We start from the raw sequence: 15,538 nt of genomic DNA, 5'->3' as shown, positions 1-15,538 counted from the left end.
AGGATGAGGGCTCAGAGTTGGATTCCAGTTGACTATAAAATAATACACACCTATTATATCTGTGGTGTTCTTATCTGCCCTATTTTATTTTATTCTTCATGTCTAAACCCATCCCTCATTCAATGAAGGATGCTCTCTTGTCCTGCCTATGTCAACTATTCTTCAAAACAATGCAGTCTCTTTCAGCACCATTAGCCTTTTTTTCTTGCATTTGTCACAAATTAATGTGTTTATTTGATTAATGTCACTCACCCGCAATGATTATTATCTCTTAGTCTAGGAATGATTTTTTTTTCCGTCTTTTTAGGGCTGCACCCACGGCATATGGAGGTTCCCAGGCTAGGGGTCGAATCGGAGCTGTAGCCACAGGCCTATGCCAGAGCCACAGCAACGCGGGATCTGAGCCACGTCTGCAACCTGCACCACAGCCCAGGCAACGCTGGATCCTCAACCCACTGAGAAAGGCCAGGGACCGAATCCACAACCCCATGGTTCCTAGTTGGATTCGTTAACCACTGCGCCACGATGGGAACTCCATGGAATGACTTTAAAAAAAAAAAAAAAAAGATTTTCCCCATATCCCTGTTATGTAACTAGGTGATAGGTGATATGTAAATAAATATGAACATTCAGTACATTTAAAAAATATATACTTCCTCTAGCAAATCTGAGTCATGGACTAAAATGGGTAACCTTTGTATCACTTAGCTTGCTGACAGGATAAAGATGGCACACTCTGGGCAATTGAGGAGAGCTTAATAGAGGACTGTTTCTAAAGGTGTGGGTGTTGGTTTTAGGGAAACCAACAAGGATCCAGCAACAAAGGCAGCCATTTCATCCCTAAGCCTGAAGCAGCCAGAGAAGGGAACAAGTACCAGAAGCTCAATACAGCACTACATGAAGAGGGGGACCACCAGGAAACTTTAGAGGCAGCCAGTCTTTTTTTTTTTTTTTTTTTTTTTTTGTCTCTTTAGGGCTGCACTTATGCCATAGGGAAATTCCCAAGCTAGGGTTCAGATCTGAGCCAAATCTTTGATCTACACCACAGCTTAGGACAATGCCGCATCCTTAACCCACCTGGCAGGGCTGGGGATGGAGCCCGTATCCTCACAGATGCTAGACGATTCATTACCGTGGAGCCACAGTAGGAAATCTCTAGAGGCAGCCCATCTTGACCTCACTCTCCTTCCACCTTCTGATCTCCTGCCTGGCATCCTGTTGGCTAAACCTCAGAGAGAACCAAAAGGGCAGGCAACCCCTTGAGATCACCCATGAAGACTGGCCACCTAAGGGAGAAAATGGCAGCGTGGGGATCTGCAGGGGCAGATGGAACGGATTACATGTTGAATTATACAATCACAACGACAAGCAGAAAGGCCTTGTGAGGTCAACCCGCACATCTCCCAGCTGCCCTGGTTCTCCAGCTGAAGTTCTAGGTATCACACGGAGTTAGGCCTAATTTCATTTTGGCTTACTGCCCACATCATCTCATTTAATCCTCACAACGGATCTGCAAGGACAGTGTTTCTTTTTCCATTTTATAATTAAGGAAATTCAGCCCAGGAGAGGGCCAAAGGTCACATAGCTAGTGGCTGGCTGAGCCAAGATTCAAACATGGGTCTGCCCGATCCCAAAGCAATTTTCAACAACCTAGTAAATGGGCTCAAAACTGGCTCAGTAGAGTCTGGAAGAAGGACCATAAATCAGGCCTCTGAAGCAAAGCGATTTTCTGTGTGAGGCAAAGGGATTTTCTGTGTGGGAGGGCCAGTGTTAACACGCTGTCTGGCTTCCTCTGCCTACAAAGGCTTTGCCAAGGAAACTCTTTGCTTACCCAGGTAGGGTTAATGGTTTGAAATCCAGGCTCTTACCCTGGAATCAAAGCCTGGGGTTGGGGGTAGGATATGGAGAGAAAACACTTGGCTGGTGATGGGAAAAAAGTATATTTTCATTTCAGATGCCTTTCAAGTTCTTTTTTTCCCAGCTGAGTGTTGGTGTATTTATAGAATTCAGGGGGAGTATTTAAGGGTAACCAGCAGTGGAGCTGCATTTGGGGCCATCAGGAAGCTCAGAATCATGCAGGAAAATGTTGATGGGAGGGAACAAGCAAAGGGCAGGAGCGGCAGGGAACAAACCTCCACCATGTTGCCAAGACCTTTTTTTCCTCCTGGCCTCATGATGTCAAATCAAGGTCAATAAGAGGGCTATAGATGGAATCAGAGAATCAAAAAGGGTGGCTAAACAATTTGTGGTATAAACATACAGCAGAATATTATTCAACCATAAAAAGTACAGAGTCTTGGTGCAATAGAGCTGAACCTTGATAACGCTTTAAGCGAAAGAAGCCAAACACAAAAGGCCACCTGTTGTATGATTCTATTTCTATGAAATATCTAGACAAGGCAGATCCATAAAGATGGAATATAGACTAGTGATGGCCAGGGGCTGGGGATGGGGGGAGGGGAGAAGGTGGAGCAACTGCTTGGTGAGTACAGGATTTCCTTTGGGGACGATGGGGATCTGGAAATAGACAGAGGAGGTGGTTGCACAATATTGTGAATATACCCAATGCCACTGAATTTTCCCTTTAAAAAGGTTAATTTTGTATTATGTGACTCTCACCTCAATTTTTTAAAAAATGGTGAGGAGTCAGGGCCTTTGTTGGTCACCCTGTCTTCTAAGCTGTCTTTGCTGCCTACAGCAAGTCCCAGGTGCTGTATGGCGTAAGGCCTGAGTTCCTTCTAGGCTTCCCTTCTCTCTCTACTCCCTGACCATTGGTTTCCGTTCAGTTGCTCAGATACACCAAACCTGGCCCAGGCTCAAGACCTTTGCACTGCTGTGTCTTCTCTCTGGCTGGTCTCTCCCCACATCTTCCCCAGCCTGGCTCCTTCTCCTCATCCAGGTCACAGATGTTGGTTTCTTGGGAGGCCTTTTCTGCCCCCGCCCCTATATTTAGAGTAATCCACTTAGCAGCCATTCTCCATCACTGTGTTTTTCAGACTGTTGGTTATGTCCCATTAGTGGGTATTAAAATCAGTCTAATGGGCTTTTTTTTTTCCCTTTTTTTGCCACCCTTTGGCATATGGAGTTCCTGGGCCAGAGGTCAGATCCCAGCCACAGCTGCAACCTATGTTACAGCTGTGGCAACGCTGGGTCTTTAAACCACTGTGCCAGGTTGGGGTATCAAACCTGTGTTCTGGTGCTTCAGGGACACCACTGATCTCACTGCACTACAGCAGGAACTCCAAGGGTGTTTTTTTTTTTCTTTGGGGGTGGTCATGTGGAAGCTCCCGGGCCAGGGATTGAACCTATGCCACAGGAGCTACCTGAGCCTCTGCAGTGACACCACCAGATCCTTAACCCAATGTATCACAAGGGAACTTCAGTTTAATGGGTCTTGACATTAAAAATAAATAAATAAATAAAATGGAATAGAAAATACCACACAGAATAAAGGTAAATATTTCTGTCAGAAATATTTTTGCTGTGTAATAAACCACTCCAAATTTACTGGCTTAAAAACAACACTTTTTCCCCTGCAACTCTGTGGGTCAGCTGGTCTCAGCTGGGTAGTTCTGCTCTATGTGGCACCTGTCGGGGTCACCATATGACTCAATTTAGGTGGGGGTTTGCCTGGGGCTGGAACATCGAAGATGGTTTCCCTCCTTTCTGGGGCTTCAGTGCTGGCTGCCATTTCTCCCTTATGTGGACTCTTTCTTTCTCCTTGTGGTCTCATCATTCAGTGGTCTAACCTGAGCCTCCTTACATGGCAGCTGGGTATTAAGGGCATAAAAGTGAAAGCCAGCAGTCCTCTTAAATTTCAAGCCCAGAACAAGCACAGTATCATTTCCATTGCATTCTTTTTTTTTTTTTTTTTTAGGGCCACACCCATGGCATATGGAAGCTTCCAGGCTAGAGGTCGAATTGGAGCTGTAGCCATTGGCTTATGCCACAGCCACAGCAATGCTAGATCCAAGCTGTGTCTGCAACCTACACCATAGCTCAAGGCAACGCTGGATCCTCTAACCCACTGAGCAAGGCCAGGAATCGGACCTGAGTCCTCATGGATACTAGTTGGGTTCCTTACAGCTAAGCCACAGTGGGAACTCCTGCATTCTTTCCCCCCCCCCCACCCCCCGACACTCACAGCAAGCGGAAGTTCCCAAGCCAAGAATTGAACCCACACCACAGCAGCAACCTGAGACACAGCAGTTGCAATGCCAGATCCTTAACCTGCTAAGCCATGAGGGAAATTCTCCATTGCAGTATATTAGTCAAAGCAAGTCATAGGCCCTCTCATGTTCAAGGAAAGGCGACATAAACTCTACCTCTTGACTGGGGAATGGCATGTGCATACCAGGAATGATGTTTGCCAAATTGTTGGCAGACATGTTTGCAGATAATCTACCACAACTGTTTTGTGGAAGTTTTATTTCAGCTGCATAAACTGCATGTGTGTTCACTGGGTCACACAACAAACATATTTCTTACTGTGAGTCACAGCCAAAAGGTTTAAAAATCACGCTTCTTCCACAGCCCTTTTTTTTTTTTTTTTTTTGCCATTTCTTGGGCCTCTCCCGCGGCATATGGGTTCCCAGGCTAGGGGTCAGGGGTCGAATCGGAGCTGTAGCTGCCAGCCTACGCCAGAGCCACAGCAACGCAGGATCCGAGCCGCATCTGCGACCTACACCACAGCTCACGGCAACGCCGGATCATTAACCCACTGAGCAAGGCCAGGGATGGAACCTGCAACCTCATGGTTCCTAGTCGGATTCGTTAACCACTGCGCCACGACGGGAACTCCCCACAGCCCTTTTTAAATATCTTCCATAGCACTCAGTATTCACAGAACTTAATTTACTTTATTGTATATCGCCCCCATTAGAATACAAGCTCTCTGAAGGCAGGGACCTTGTCTGTCTTGTTCACTGCTATATCCCCAGCACCTATCAGGGCTTGGCACTTAATAGGTGCTTAATAAACACTAGTTGTTATTGAGTAGGTAGTAATGGTTATCACTTATTGGGTGCTGAGCACTTAAAAGCATTATCTCATTTAATTTGTTCAACACATTTGAGCTTCTGCTATGTGCTGGTGAAACAACACTGAACAAAACAGACAATGATCGCTGCCACACAGAGTTTACGTTACACTATGATACTAGAATAGTATCCAGTAGATTTGGTGATTCTGTTTTGACAGATAAGGAAACTGAGAGTCAGAGGGGTCAGGCAATTTGCCCAAGGTCACGCAGCTAATAATTTCACCCTGACACCTGGCTCTTTTCCACTCTGCCGCAGATGTTGGGTTTTACCCAGAGATGGGCCTAAATGGTTACAGATTTCAATTCCTGCAATTGCATCTCTGAAGGATCAGACTTCTTTCTGGGAATCAGGCACAAGGCAGTGGGAAGAGGCGAGTCCCATGACCTCAGAGTCCCTGTCTCCCTCGCTCCCCCCCCCCCACCAATTCGTGATGACGTCTCACACCTGGGGTGTTGCAGATTTGAGCTACAGGTCTCAGTCACCCCCCACTGCCTTATCGGCATGTGACATCCCCAAGTGGCCGGGGCCTGCAGACCTGGCAAAGAATGCAGCTCGAACAAAAATAAACCTGCCACATTCTTTGGCAGCCCCTTGCCCCTTCCCGCTCCCCAGCCATCCATCCTCACAGCAGAGCCTGCCAGGGAAGGCCAAGTGAGGGAGCGCAGGGTGGAGGAAGTGCTGCTGCAGTCCAACCCTGAGAAAGAGAGCGAGAGGGGAAGAGAGGAAGAGAAAGAGAGAGAGAGATCACCTTATATGGGAGTGTGCGCAGACAATGTGTGGCAATGGCTTAGAGGGCAGCGGAGGGCAGATACCAGACAGATGGAAGAAATTAAACATGGGACAGAGCGTGTTCCTGGGCCCTGAAAACAGCTCTTGTTTCACAGCAAGTTCGCACAAAACCTGGCCCGTTTTCCTTTTTTGCCTAAGCCAAGGAAGATGTGTGTCCTAAACTCTACATGACTTTGAGTCAGGTCCCTGACTCTGGCTTTGGCCAAGGTCTCAATCCTCTCAAGTCATTTCTTTGACGAACAAGATTCCTCTCAGCAAAAAAAAAAAAAAAAAAAAAAGACTGGGCCTGTTTCCCAAGAGTTTCCAATATTTCTCCAAGGCACATAAATTAGTGGTTAATGAGTAACTACCCCTTCATTTCTCATTCATTCCTTCATTCAACAAATATTGAAGACCAGTTATGCCCTGTGCACTGAGCCAGGGTCTGGAAAGACAGTGATGATGACGATGGTAACAGTCATAATAATAATAGTAAGAGTTACCATTTGTTGATTTGCACTTATTGATAAATATTTCAATTCATAATAAGTTATTTAGTACCTTCTATGGTCTAGTCATTAGTGACACTGAATATTAATTCAGAGTTATCCGGTCCTTGCCAGTGTGGAGTTTACAAGGGGGAAGGGGAGCAGAAATGACAGCTATTGAACAAGTGATCCTATTGGATCTTAACAACAGCTTTTTGAACTGGGGTTTTTCAACCTCAGTGCTATGGACATTTTGGTTGGATCATTCTTTGTTCTGGGGTGTGTGTGTGTGTGTGTGTGTGTGTGTGTGTGTGTGTTGGGAGGGGCTGCTCTGTGTACTGAGGGATATTTAGCAACATTCCTGGCCTCTACCCGCTAAGCATCAATAGCAATAACTCCTCTCCCTTTAGTTCCTCAGTTGTGACAACCAAAAGCTGTCTCTAGACATTGCCAAATGTCCCTGGGGGACAAATATCACTTCTGGTTGAGCATCACTTTTTCAACAGATGAGGAAGTAGAGACTCAGGGCAGGTTATAAAAATTCCTTAAGATCGTACCACTGGCAAGTAGGGCTCATACCCTGGTCATTCTGATTCCAAAGCCCATGGACCTAACCATTACAGTGTAAAACCCCATTTCCTAGGCAACAGATGCCTGTAGGTTTGGATGGCTAAGACCTCATTAGCTCATTTCACAAGATGGAAGTCAACTGTGCTAATACGGATCCTCTGAGAAGCAGATGCCAAGATGGGCATCGACTTGCAAGAGATTTACTTAGGATTTACTTATTTATGCCTTTGGAGGATAAAGAGGAAGGGAGTGGGGGTAGGCAGGAGACTGTTCAGACTGTGCTGCTGGTCTGATACCTTGGAAGGAGAGGGGGAAGGAAGGATGTGGTAGGAAGAGCCTTGGACAGTGGCACAGTTCTAAGAGTTTTGGCTATGCTGAAGGGGGCTCCCCAGCCACAGTCAGCTATAAGAGGAATTCTAGGTTGGGAAGCAGGGACGCTACACTAGTACTCCCACTGTGCTCTGTCATTGGCTGCGAGCAGCCCGGGAGGTATGACCTCAGCATGAACTTAGTGGACCCAGAGGGGTGGGAGTGAGGCTGTCAGGCAGCCAGTCTTATCGAAGCAGACTCTATTGAAGGAATTCTGAGCGGTGCGCTCCAACGCTACCATGTCATCAGGGAAGTGTTACCCAGAGTGACATTCAACTTAAGGCAAGGAGATGGAAAAGGCACTGGTGATGTGGTGGGCAGCAAAGCCACGCTGGCATCCTTTAAGCAAAAGGGCTCATTTTCCTTGAAATATTTTAAGCTATTAGTTTCAAATCTAATGGAAAAGGACCTTTTCTTTCTAGACGTTCCCAATAAATATAGTTGGGTCTCACTGATCCTGATTGGTCTGATCTAGTTATGTGCCCACCCGTGAGCCAATCACTGGCCAGAGTGTGGTGTTTTGAGTGGTCAGTTTCGGTCATGTGACCACCTCCAGATGAAGGGGTGGGGGTAAGGGTTGAGGGTTGATAACGGAGAAGGAGTGACTCCACAGAAGAGAACTGGATGTAGTTATTAGAAGGGGGATGAATTCTGGACAGGCCAAAAAACCCAGATACCTGTTACATCTAGAATCTTCTCCACCACCTTACAATAGACCCATTGTCTTCTCTACTCCCACCCCCCACATTCCTACCCTCTTATTGGAAGGCCACCCTCATACCCTCTTTTCTCATTCAAGACACCCAGGTCAATATATAACTGAACCACTTTGCTGTATGCCTGAAACTAACACAACATTATAATTCAACTCTACTTCAATAAAATAAAAATAAAATAAAAAGACCCAGGTCAAGCCTCTCCTATTCAACCATTCTGATTGTAGAACTAGAATAGTTTAGATCAGCAGTGGTACTCCAAGCAGACTATCAAATGATACACCTGTCCCCAGCTCCAGATTCTGATACCCACCCTTAACCACCCAGATTATCACTGTTTTTGACTATTCCAGTTTCAACAATCAAATTATTCTTCTGGGAACTCCTAATACAGTGAGAATATAAACCACAGATACACAGACACAGACACAGACACAGACACACACACACACACACACACACACGCACTCAGCTCCATTGCTGTTGAATGAATGAATGAGGAGATACTTTACATGCATTTCCATAAATAGAAATCAGGGTCTAGTTTGGAAGGAAATAAACAAACAAGTTAGTGGTAGCTATCTTGATGGATCGTGAGTCATTGTGACTTTCCTTTATTCTTATCAATATTTTGTTACAATTTTTAAAAAGAGATAATAGAAAAAAGGAAATCATGCAAGTCTGGTTTAAACATCTGGACTATAAGCAAGGTGAGGGTAAGGGACCAAGTGTTGATTCTGATATATCCAAGTGGGAGCTAAATTAACAGCATCAAGGGCTTATAACAGAGACTGTGGATTCTCTTCCCCAAAGCCAGTCCTCCTTTCCTCTTTCAGACTCTCCAAACCCCAGTTGTGTGTGGTGTCCTCTGCCTCATCCTCATTGCATGTGCTTCATTGAAGCCAATGCCAGCCCCGTTGCCTGATCCATCTAATCCAGGGTTTCTCAACCTCAGCACTATATATATATACATATATATATATATATATATATATATATATATATATATATATATATTTGTCTTTTTGCCATTTCTTGGGCCGCTCCCACGGCATATGGAGGTTCCCAGGCTAGGGGGCTAATCAGAGCTGTAGCTGCTGGCCTACACCAGAGCCACAGCAATGCAGGATCCAAGCTGCGTTGTATAGGTCTGCGACCTACACCACAGCTCACAACAACGCCAGATCCCCAACCCACTGAGCAAGGCCAGGGATAGAACCCGAAACCTCATGGTTCCTAGACGGATTCGTTAACCACTGAGCTACGACGGGAACTCCAACCTCAGCACTATTGACATTTGGGGCAGGATTAATCTGCTGATGCTGTTGAGTTGCTGCATGTGCCACTTTGGAGTTGACTTGTTATATGAAGTAAGGTTTTCCTTAATGTTTAAGTGTTTAAGCTAATTTGAGTTGTGCCTTTCTGTTACAGCACCTTAACCGATCTGGGGGTCTGTTAAAGACATTGCACACACATGCAAATAAAATGACCATCAAAAACAGTGATAATCTGGGTGGTTGAGAGTGGGTATCAGAATCTGGAGCTAGGGACAGGTGTGTCACTTGATAGTCTCCTTGGAGTACCACTGGTGATCTAAACTATTCTAGCTCCACAAGGAATTGCTGGGAACTTATGCAGATGTTGAAACAGGGGAGGAGCTTAATTTCTTTCACAAATAAGAGCAACATTTGGATTCGAACCTGCTATGGCCCATCATATGAAAACTGCTGCAAAATACCAAGTCCTATAGTTAAACTAACGTTTCTTCTAAGACAGAGCTGATTAAGAAAAATGCTAAGCCATGGGATTCCCATCGTGGCTCAGCAGTAACAAACCTGACTAGTATCCACAAGGATGCAGGTTCGATCCCTGGCCTTGCTCAGTGGGTTAAGGAACTGACGTTGCCATGAGCTGTGGTATAGGTCACAGACGAGGCTCAGATCTGGCATTGCTGTGGCTGTGGCATAGGCCAGCAGCTGCAGCTCCAATGTAACCCCCAGCCTGGGAACTTCCATATGCTGCAGCTGTAGCCCGAGAGAGAGAGAGAGAGAGAGAGAGAGAGAGAGAGAGAGAGAGAGGGAGAAAGATGAAAGAAAGAAAGAAAAGAAAGAAAGAAAGAAAGAAAGAAAGAAAGAAAGAAAGAAAGAAAGAAAGAAAGAAAGAAAAAGAAAAGAAAATTCAAGGCCAAATGGTATAACCTCTAGAAGCCTCGGTTTGCTCATCTGTAAGCTGGGAGAATAAGATGAGAAGCCCCTGACCTTGAGGATCAGAAAATACTTCATAAACCATAAAGTAAGTAATGGGTTATTGATACTGAGCAGACAAGGCAAAAGCAATGCCATTCCCAGCACTGGAATGTTCTAAATTTAGGATGTGGTGTGACCGAAATTGTCTGTTGATTGTTTATATGCGGTCTTGTTAAGCTTCTTATGCTTCTGAGGTTTTGCTTCCTCATTTGTATACTGCGGCAAGACCTCATTCCTCATTCCAACTGTGCATTGAGGAGAAAATAAGGCCCTTTGAAAAAAAGAAACATACTGCTACTATTATTTCACCACAGTTTCCTCCTCCCTGGTCAGACAAGAGCAACATGGCCAACATAACTAGACTTGGAGGAACGGGCCTCCTAGTGAATGTTGGTTCTTCGCTACCCTCTACTGGTCAGTAGCGGTGCTACAGATGGATGCAGAGAAGAGAGGGTCCTTGGAGAGGTACCCCAGGAAACAGATGCTCAGAGAGAGGGGAAAGGACTTGCCCAAGGGTATGGATCTAGGCTTGGACAGTGCATTTGGGACTCTTGATTCTTAGCTCTTTCCAAAGGGAGAAAAGTCAGGACTGGAAATACTCATTTATGGCTTCACTCTTGCTGGGCTCTCAGGAGCTTTTCTAGATCACTTGATAGGAATTTTTCTCTCCTGTTCTTTCCTCACCACCCAAACTGCTTGGACTTCCTGTCCTTTTCTTCATACCAAGGTGGCTGCCATCAGCCCTGAGACTAAGAGTCCTGTTGGGTGCTGGGGGCTTTGCAAAAATGATCTCAGGACTTCCCATTGTGGTTCAGCCAGTTAAGAACCCGACTAGTATCCATGAGGATGGGGGTTCGATCCCTGGCCTTGCTCAGTGGGTTAAGGATCTGGCATTGCTCTGAGTTGTGGTGTAGGTCACAGAGGAGGCTTTGATCTGGCATTGCTGTGGCTATAGCGTAGGCCGGCAGCTGCAGCTCCAACTTAACCCCCAGCCTGGGAACTTCCACATGCCACAGGTGCAGCCTTAAAGAGAAAAAAGATAAATAAAAGACAAAAATGATCTCAGATCCTTGCAACTGCTTTGTAAGGTGGGCCTGGAAACTAAAGCTCAGAGAAGTTAAGACACTTGCCCCAAGTCCAACAGCCTTAGTAAGTACAAAAACCTGGATCTCAACTCTCACATGAGACTCCAAAGCCCACATTCTACCTGCCACCAAAAAGCAAAACAAAGCAAAACATCATGGCAAATTGTGTTGAAGACATGATTAAAGGTAATCTTGTGGGGTTTTTAATGCCCCAAATGCTATTTCCTGGGCAGACATATGATGAAACAATGAAAGAGGGAAATCTTTTGAGCCGCTACCACATGCCAGTGTCACTCATATCCATTATCTGTCAATTCTCCTATGACACATATATCATCTTAAATCCTGTCCACAATTCTAAAGCATAAACTGGATTCAAAGAGATTAAGAAATCTGCCTGAAGTCACTTGGCGAAAGCTAGCATTCACACTCTAATCCCCCTGCTTGATGTTAGTATGTAAACAAAGTATGGTCTTAAAAATATAAATAGAGGAGAGTATAGGATAGCCTGTGTCAGGCTAGACTGCAGGCCTCTCCACCATGAAAGCCCTCAGACTCTGCTGTAAACCATTTTCTTCCTGGAGGCCTCAGGATTTGAAATCCTCTTGATCTGGGTTCAAACCCATGTCTAAGCACAGCTATGTGCCAGGTCCTGGCTAGGTATATTATTTCATTTAATTCTTTCCTTTTCTTTTCTTTTCTTTTTTTTCTTCTCTCCTCTCCTTTTCTCTCCTTTACTTTTGTTTTTTCTTTTTATGGCCACACCTGCGGCATATGGAAATTCCCAGGCTAGGGGTGGAAGTGAAGCTGCAGCTGCCGGCCTACACCACAGCCACAGCAGTGCCAGATCTGAGCTACATCTGTGACCTATGCCGCAGCTCATGGCAATGCTGGATCTTTAACACACTGAGAAAGGCCAGGGATTGAACTGCATCCTCGTGCATACCAGTAGGAATCTTAACTTGGTGAGCCACAATGGGAACTCCCTAATTATTTTTTTCAATTTTATTTTTAAAAATTATATTGAAGTATAGTTGATTTACAATGTTGTGATAATTTCTGCTGTACAAAAAAGTGATTCACTTATACATATACACACATCCAGTCTTTTTTTAACTTAAAATTTTTTTTCAGTTAATATATTTTCTTTCTTTCTTTCTTTTCTTTTAATATTTTTTAAAAGTACAGTTGAGGACGTTCCCCTTGTGGCTCAGCGGAAACAGAATCCGACTAGTATCCATGAGGATGTGGGTTTGATCCCTGGCCTTCCTCAGTGGGTTGCCGTGAGCTGTGGTGTTGGCTTGGATCCCACGTTGCTGTGACTATATCATAAGCTGAAAGCTGCAGCTCTGCCTGGGAACTTCCATGTGCTGCAGGTGCAGCTGTAAAAAGAAAAAACAAAGTCATCTCAGGGAGACATTTTCTGACCATCCTGTTTAAAAGTTCATCCTTTCCCTTATCACACGCTTGAGTCCCAAAACTCAGTTCCTCCTCTATACTCTGTGTCTATGTAAATTAATAAACTCCCTTTTTAGCTGGAAAAAAAAAAGATTTATTCTCAACTCTTACATCTCAATGACAAAAGGACAGATAAACAATTCAAAAGTGGCCAAAGGACATTTCTCTAATAAGACAGATAAGCAGTCAATAAGCACAGGAAAAAATGCTCAACACCTAAGGATTTGCATTAGCAAAATGCAAATCAAAACCACAGGAGATACCACTTCATACCACTAGGATGGTGTTATTTATAAAATGGAAAATAACAAGCGTTGGTGAAAATGTGGGGACATTAGAACCCTCCTTCACTGCCGGTGGGAGTGTAAAATTGTGCGACCACTTTGGAAAATATTTTGGGTATTCCTCAGAAAGTTCAATATATGACCCAGCAATTTCACTCTTAGGTTTTTACCCGAAAGAATTGAAAACAGGAACTCAAGTACTTGTACCAGAATGTTCATGGTAACATTACTCACAATAGCCAAAAATGAAAAAAAACCATGTCCATCAACAGATGAATGAATATATAAAGTGTGATATGGCCACACAATGGAATATTATTTGACCACAAAAAGTAATGAGATGCAGATACATGCTAAGATATGGATGAATTTTGAAAACCTTACATTAAACAAAGAAGTAAGGGGTTGCCTTGCAGAACACTGGGTTAAAGATTTGGCATTGTCGCTGCAGCAGCTCAGGTCTCTGCTGTGGCATGTGCAGACAAAAAAAAAAAAGAAAGAAAGCAGTAACTAAAGACTAATGTCTGATTCCATTTATGTGAAATGGTCCAGAATAGGTAAGTCCACAAACATAGAAGGAAAATTGGTGGTTACCAGGGGCTGGTAAATCTATAGCGACAGAAAGTAGACCAAAGATTGCCAGGTGCTGCAGGAGAGGAAGGGAGTAGAAAGTGACTGTTTAATGGGTAGAAATCTCCTTTTGGGGGTGATGAAAATGTTTTGGTACTAGACAGAGTTTGTGGTTGCACAACACTGGGAATGTGTTAAATGCCGCTAAACTGTACTTTAAAATGGTTCACTTTGGAGCTCCCCTTGTGGCTTAGCGGTAATGAACCTGACTAGTATCCATGAGGAGGAGGGTTCAATCCCTGGCTCCATTCAGTGGGTTAAGGATCTGGCGTTGTCATGAGCTCTGGTGTAGGCCGGCAGCTGTAACTCCAATTTGAACTCTAGCCTGGGAACTTCCATATGCTGCGAGGGCAGCCACCCCCCAAAATAAAATGAAATGAAATGGTTCACTTTAAGTTATATGAATTTCACTTCAACTTAACCCCAGAGTGGAACCTAAGCACATCTTATCTTCCTTCTCTGCTTGATTTTTCTCCATAGAGCACATGGCCCTCTCACATACTATATGTTTGACTTATCTATTGATCATCCAGTTTCTTTAGAACATAAACTCCAAGAGGGTAGGGATTTTGATCTCATTAGTTAACTCACTTATCCCCCCCAAAGTCCCTGACACTCAATAAGCATTAATTGAATAAATGAATTGAATAACGTAGTGATGAAGCAGAGCCCTGTCCCCCATTCCCGACCCCTGTTTCTAATTCTAATGAGCTCTTGATCCTCAAGAATATTAATAAAAAGCCTCAGTCTGGGCTCATTTTCCCCCCTCCTTTTCCTAAAGAGCTAAATCACAGGCTCTCAACTCCACCCTCTCAATGCTTTTCAGCCAGGGTTAGAGAGAAGAGGGGCAGGAGAGAAAACAATGAATCCATCGCTCCGCCGCTCTGTGGCTGCCCACAGTAATTGATTGCAACCCAAATCTCTGCTGTGAGGTCATCTTGTCCCCCTGCCAGGAGGACACCATTCCCAGCCGCTGTACTGGTGGCTCTTTAGGGGATTGGTCAATAACCATTTAGTGGCCAGCCATTCTGACACAGCCCTGAACCAGGCACTCGGCCAAATTACAAATATAAGATACCAACCAATTCATTTATCATTCCTTCATTTATGTGGTTACCAAACCCTCATGGAGCACCTTACTACCGTGTGTCTTACATTGTGGTCCTTGATTTCACAGTTTACAATTAAATTTACAGCTGAGATACCAATCCTGTATAGACCAGGGTCGCTCTGCCTTGGCACTGTTGCCATTTTGGACCAAATAAATCTTTGCTGTGGGAGGTTGCTCTGCGTATTTGTTCGATGTTTAGCAGCATCCCTGGCCATTAGATGCCAGTAGCACTCCCTCAGGTATGACAACTGCAGATGTCTCCAGACCTTGCCAGATATCCCCAGGGGTGTACCTTGTTATGAACCACTGGTTTAGACAAATATAGTTTTCTAAAACCCAGGTAGACCACAATTATCAGAGAAGAGAAAAACATTCAAAATTATTTTTGCTGTTCTATCTTTCCTGTCTATATTTCTCCCTATATTTCTGTCTCTTTCTTCCTGTCTCTCTGTCTCTGACTCACCATCACTGTCTCCCTATTCCTCTGCCTATTTCTGTCTCTATTTCTCTATCTCTGTCTCTCTGTCTCAGTCTTTCTCTCTGTATATGTATACATTCTTTCTTTTGCTAGTTAAATTGGAAGGGGAGAGCATATTCACAGCTAACGTTTTAAAGGACACATAGTGTTAATTTCAGTTATAACAATTATTATTATGAATCAGCACCATCCAACACTCTAAGTTTCTTGTCTCATTATCTCACAAAAACCCTGTGAAGAAGATGCCGTGAGTGCTCAGTTCACAGATGAAGAAATCGAAGTTCAGAGATGTT

The sequence above is a fragment of the Phacochoerus africanus genome, chromosome 15 (genome assembly GCF_016906955.1).
Source record: "Phacochoerus africanus isolate WHEZ1 chromosome 15, ROS_Pafr_v1, whole genome shotgun sequence".
Lineage (NCBI taxonomy): Eukaryota > Metazoa > Chordata > Mammalia > Artiodactyla > Suidae > Phacochoerus > Phacochoerus africanus.
This window is presented reverse-complemented; position numbering follows the sequence as displayed.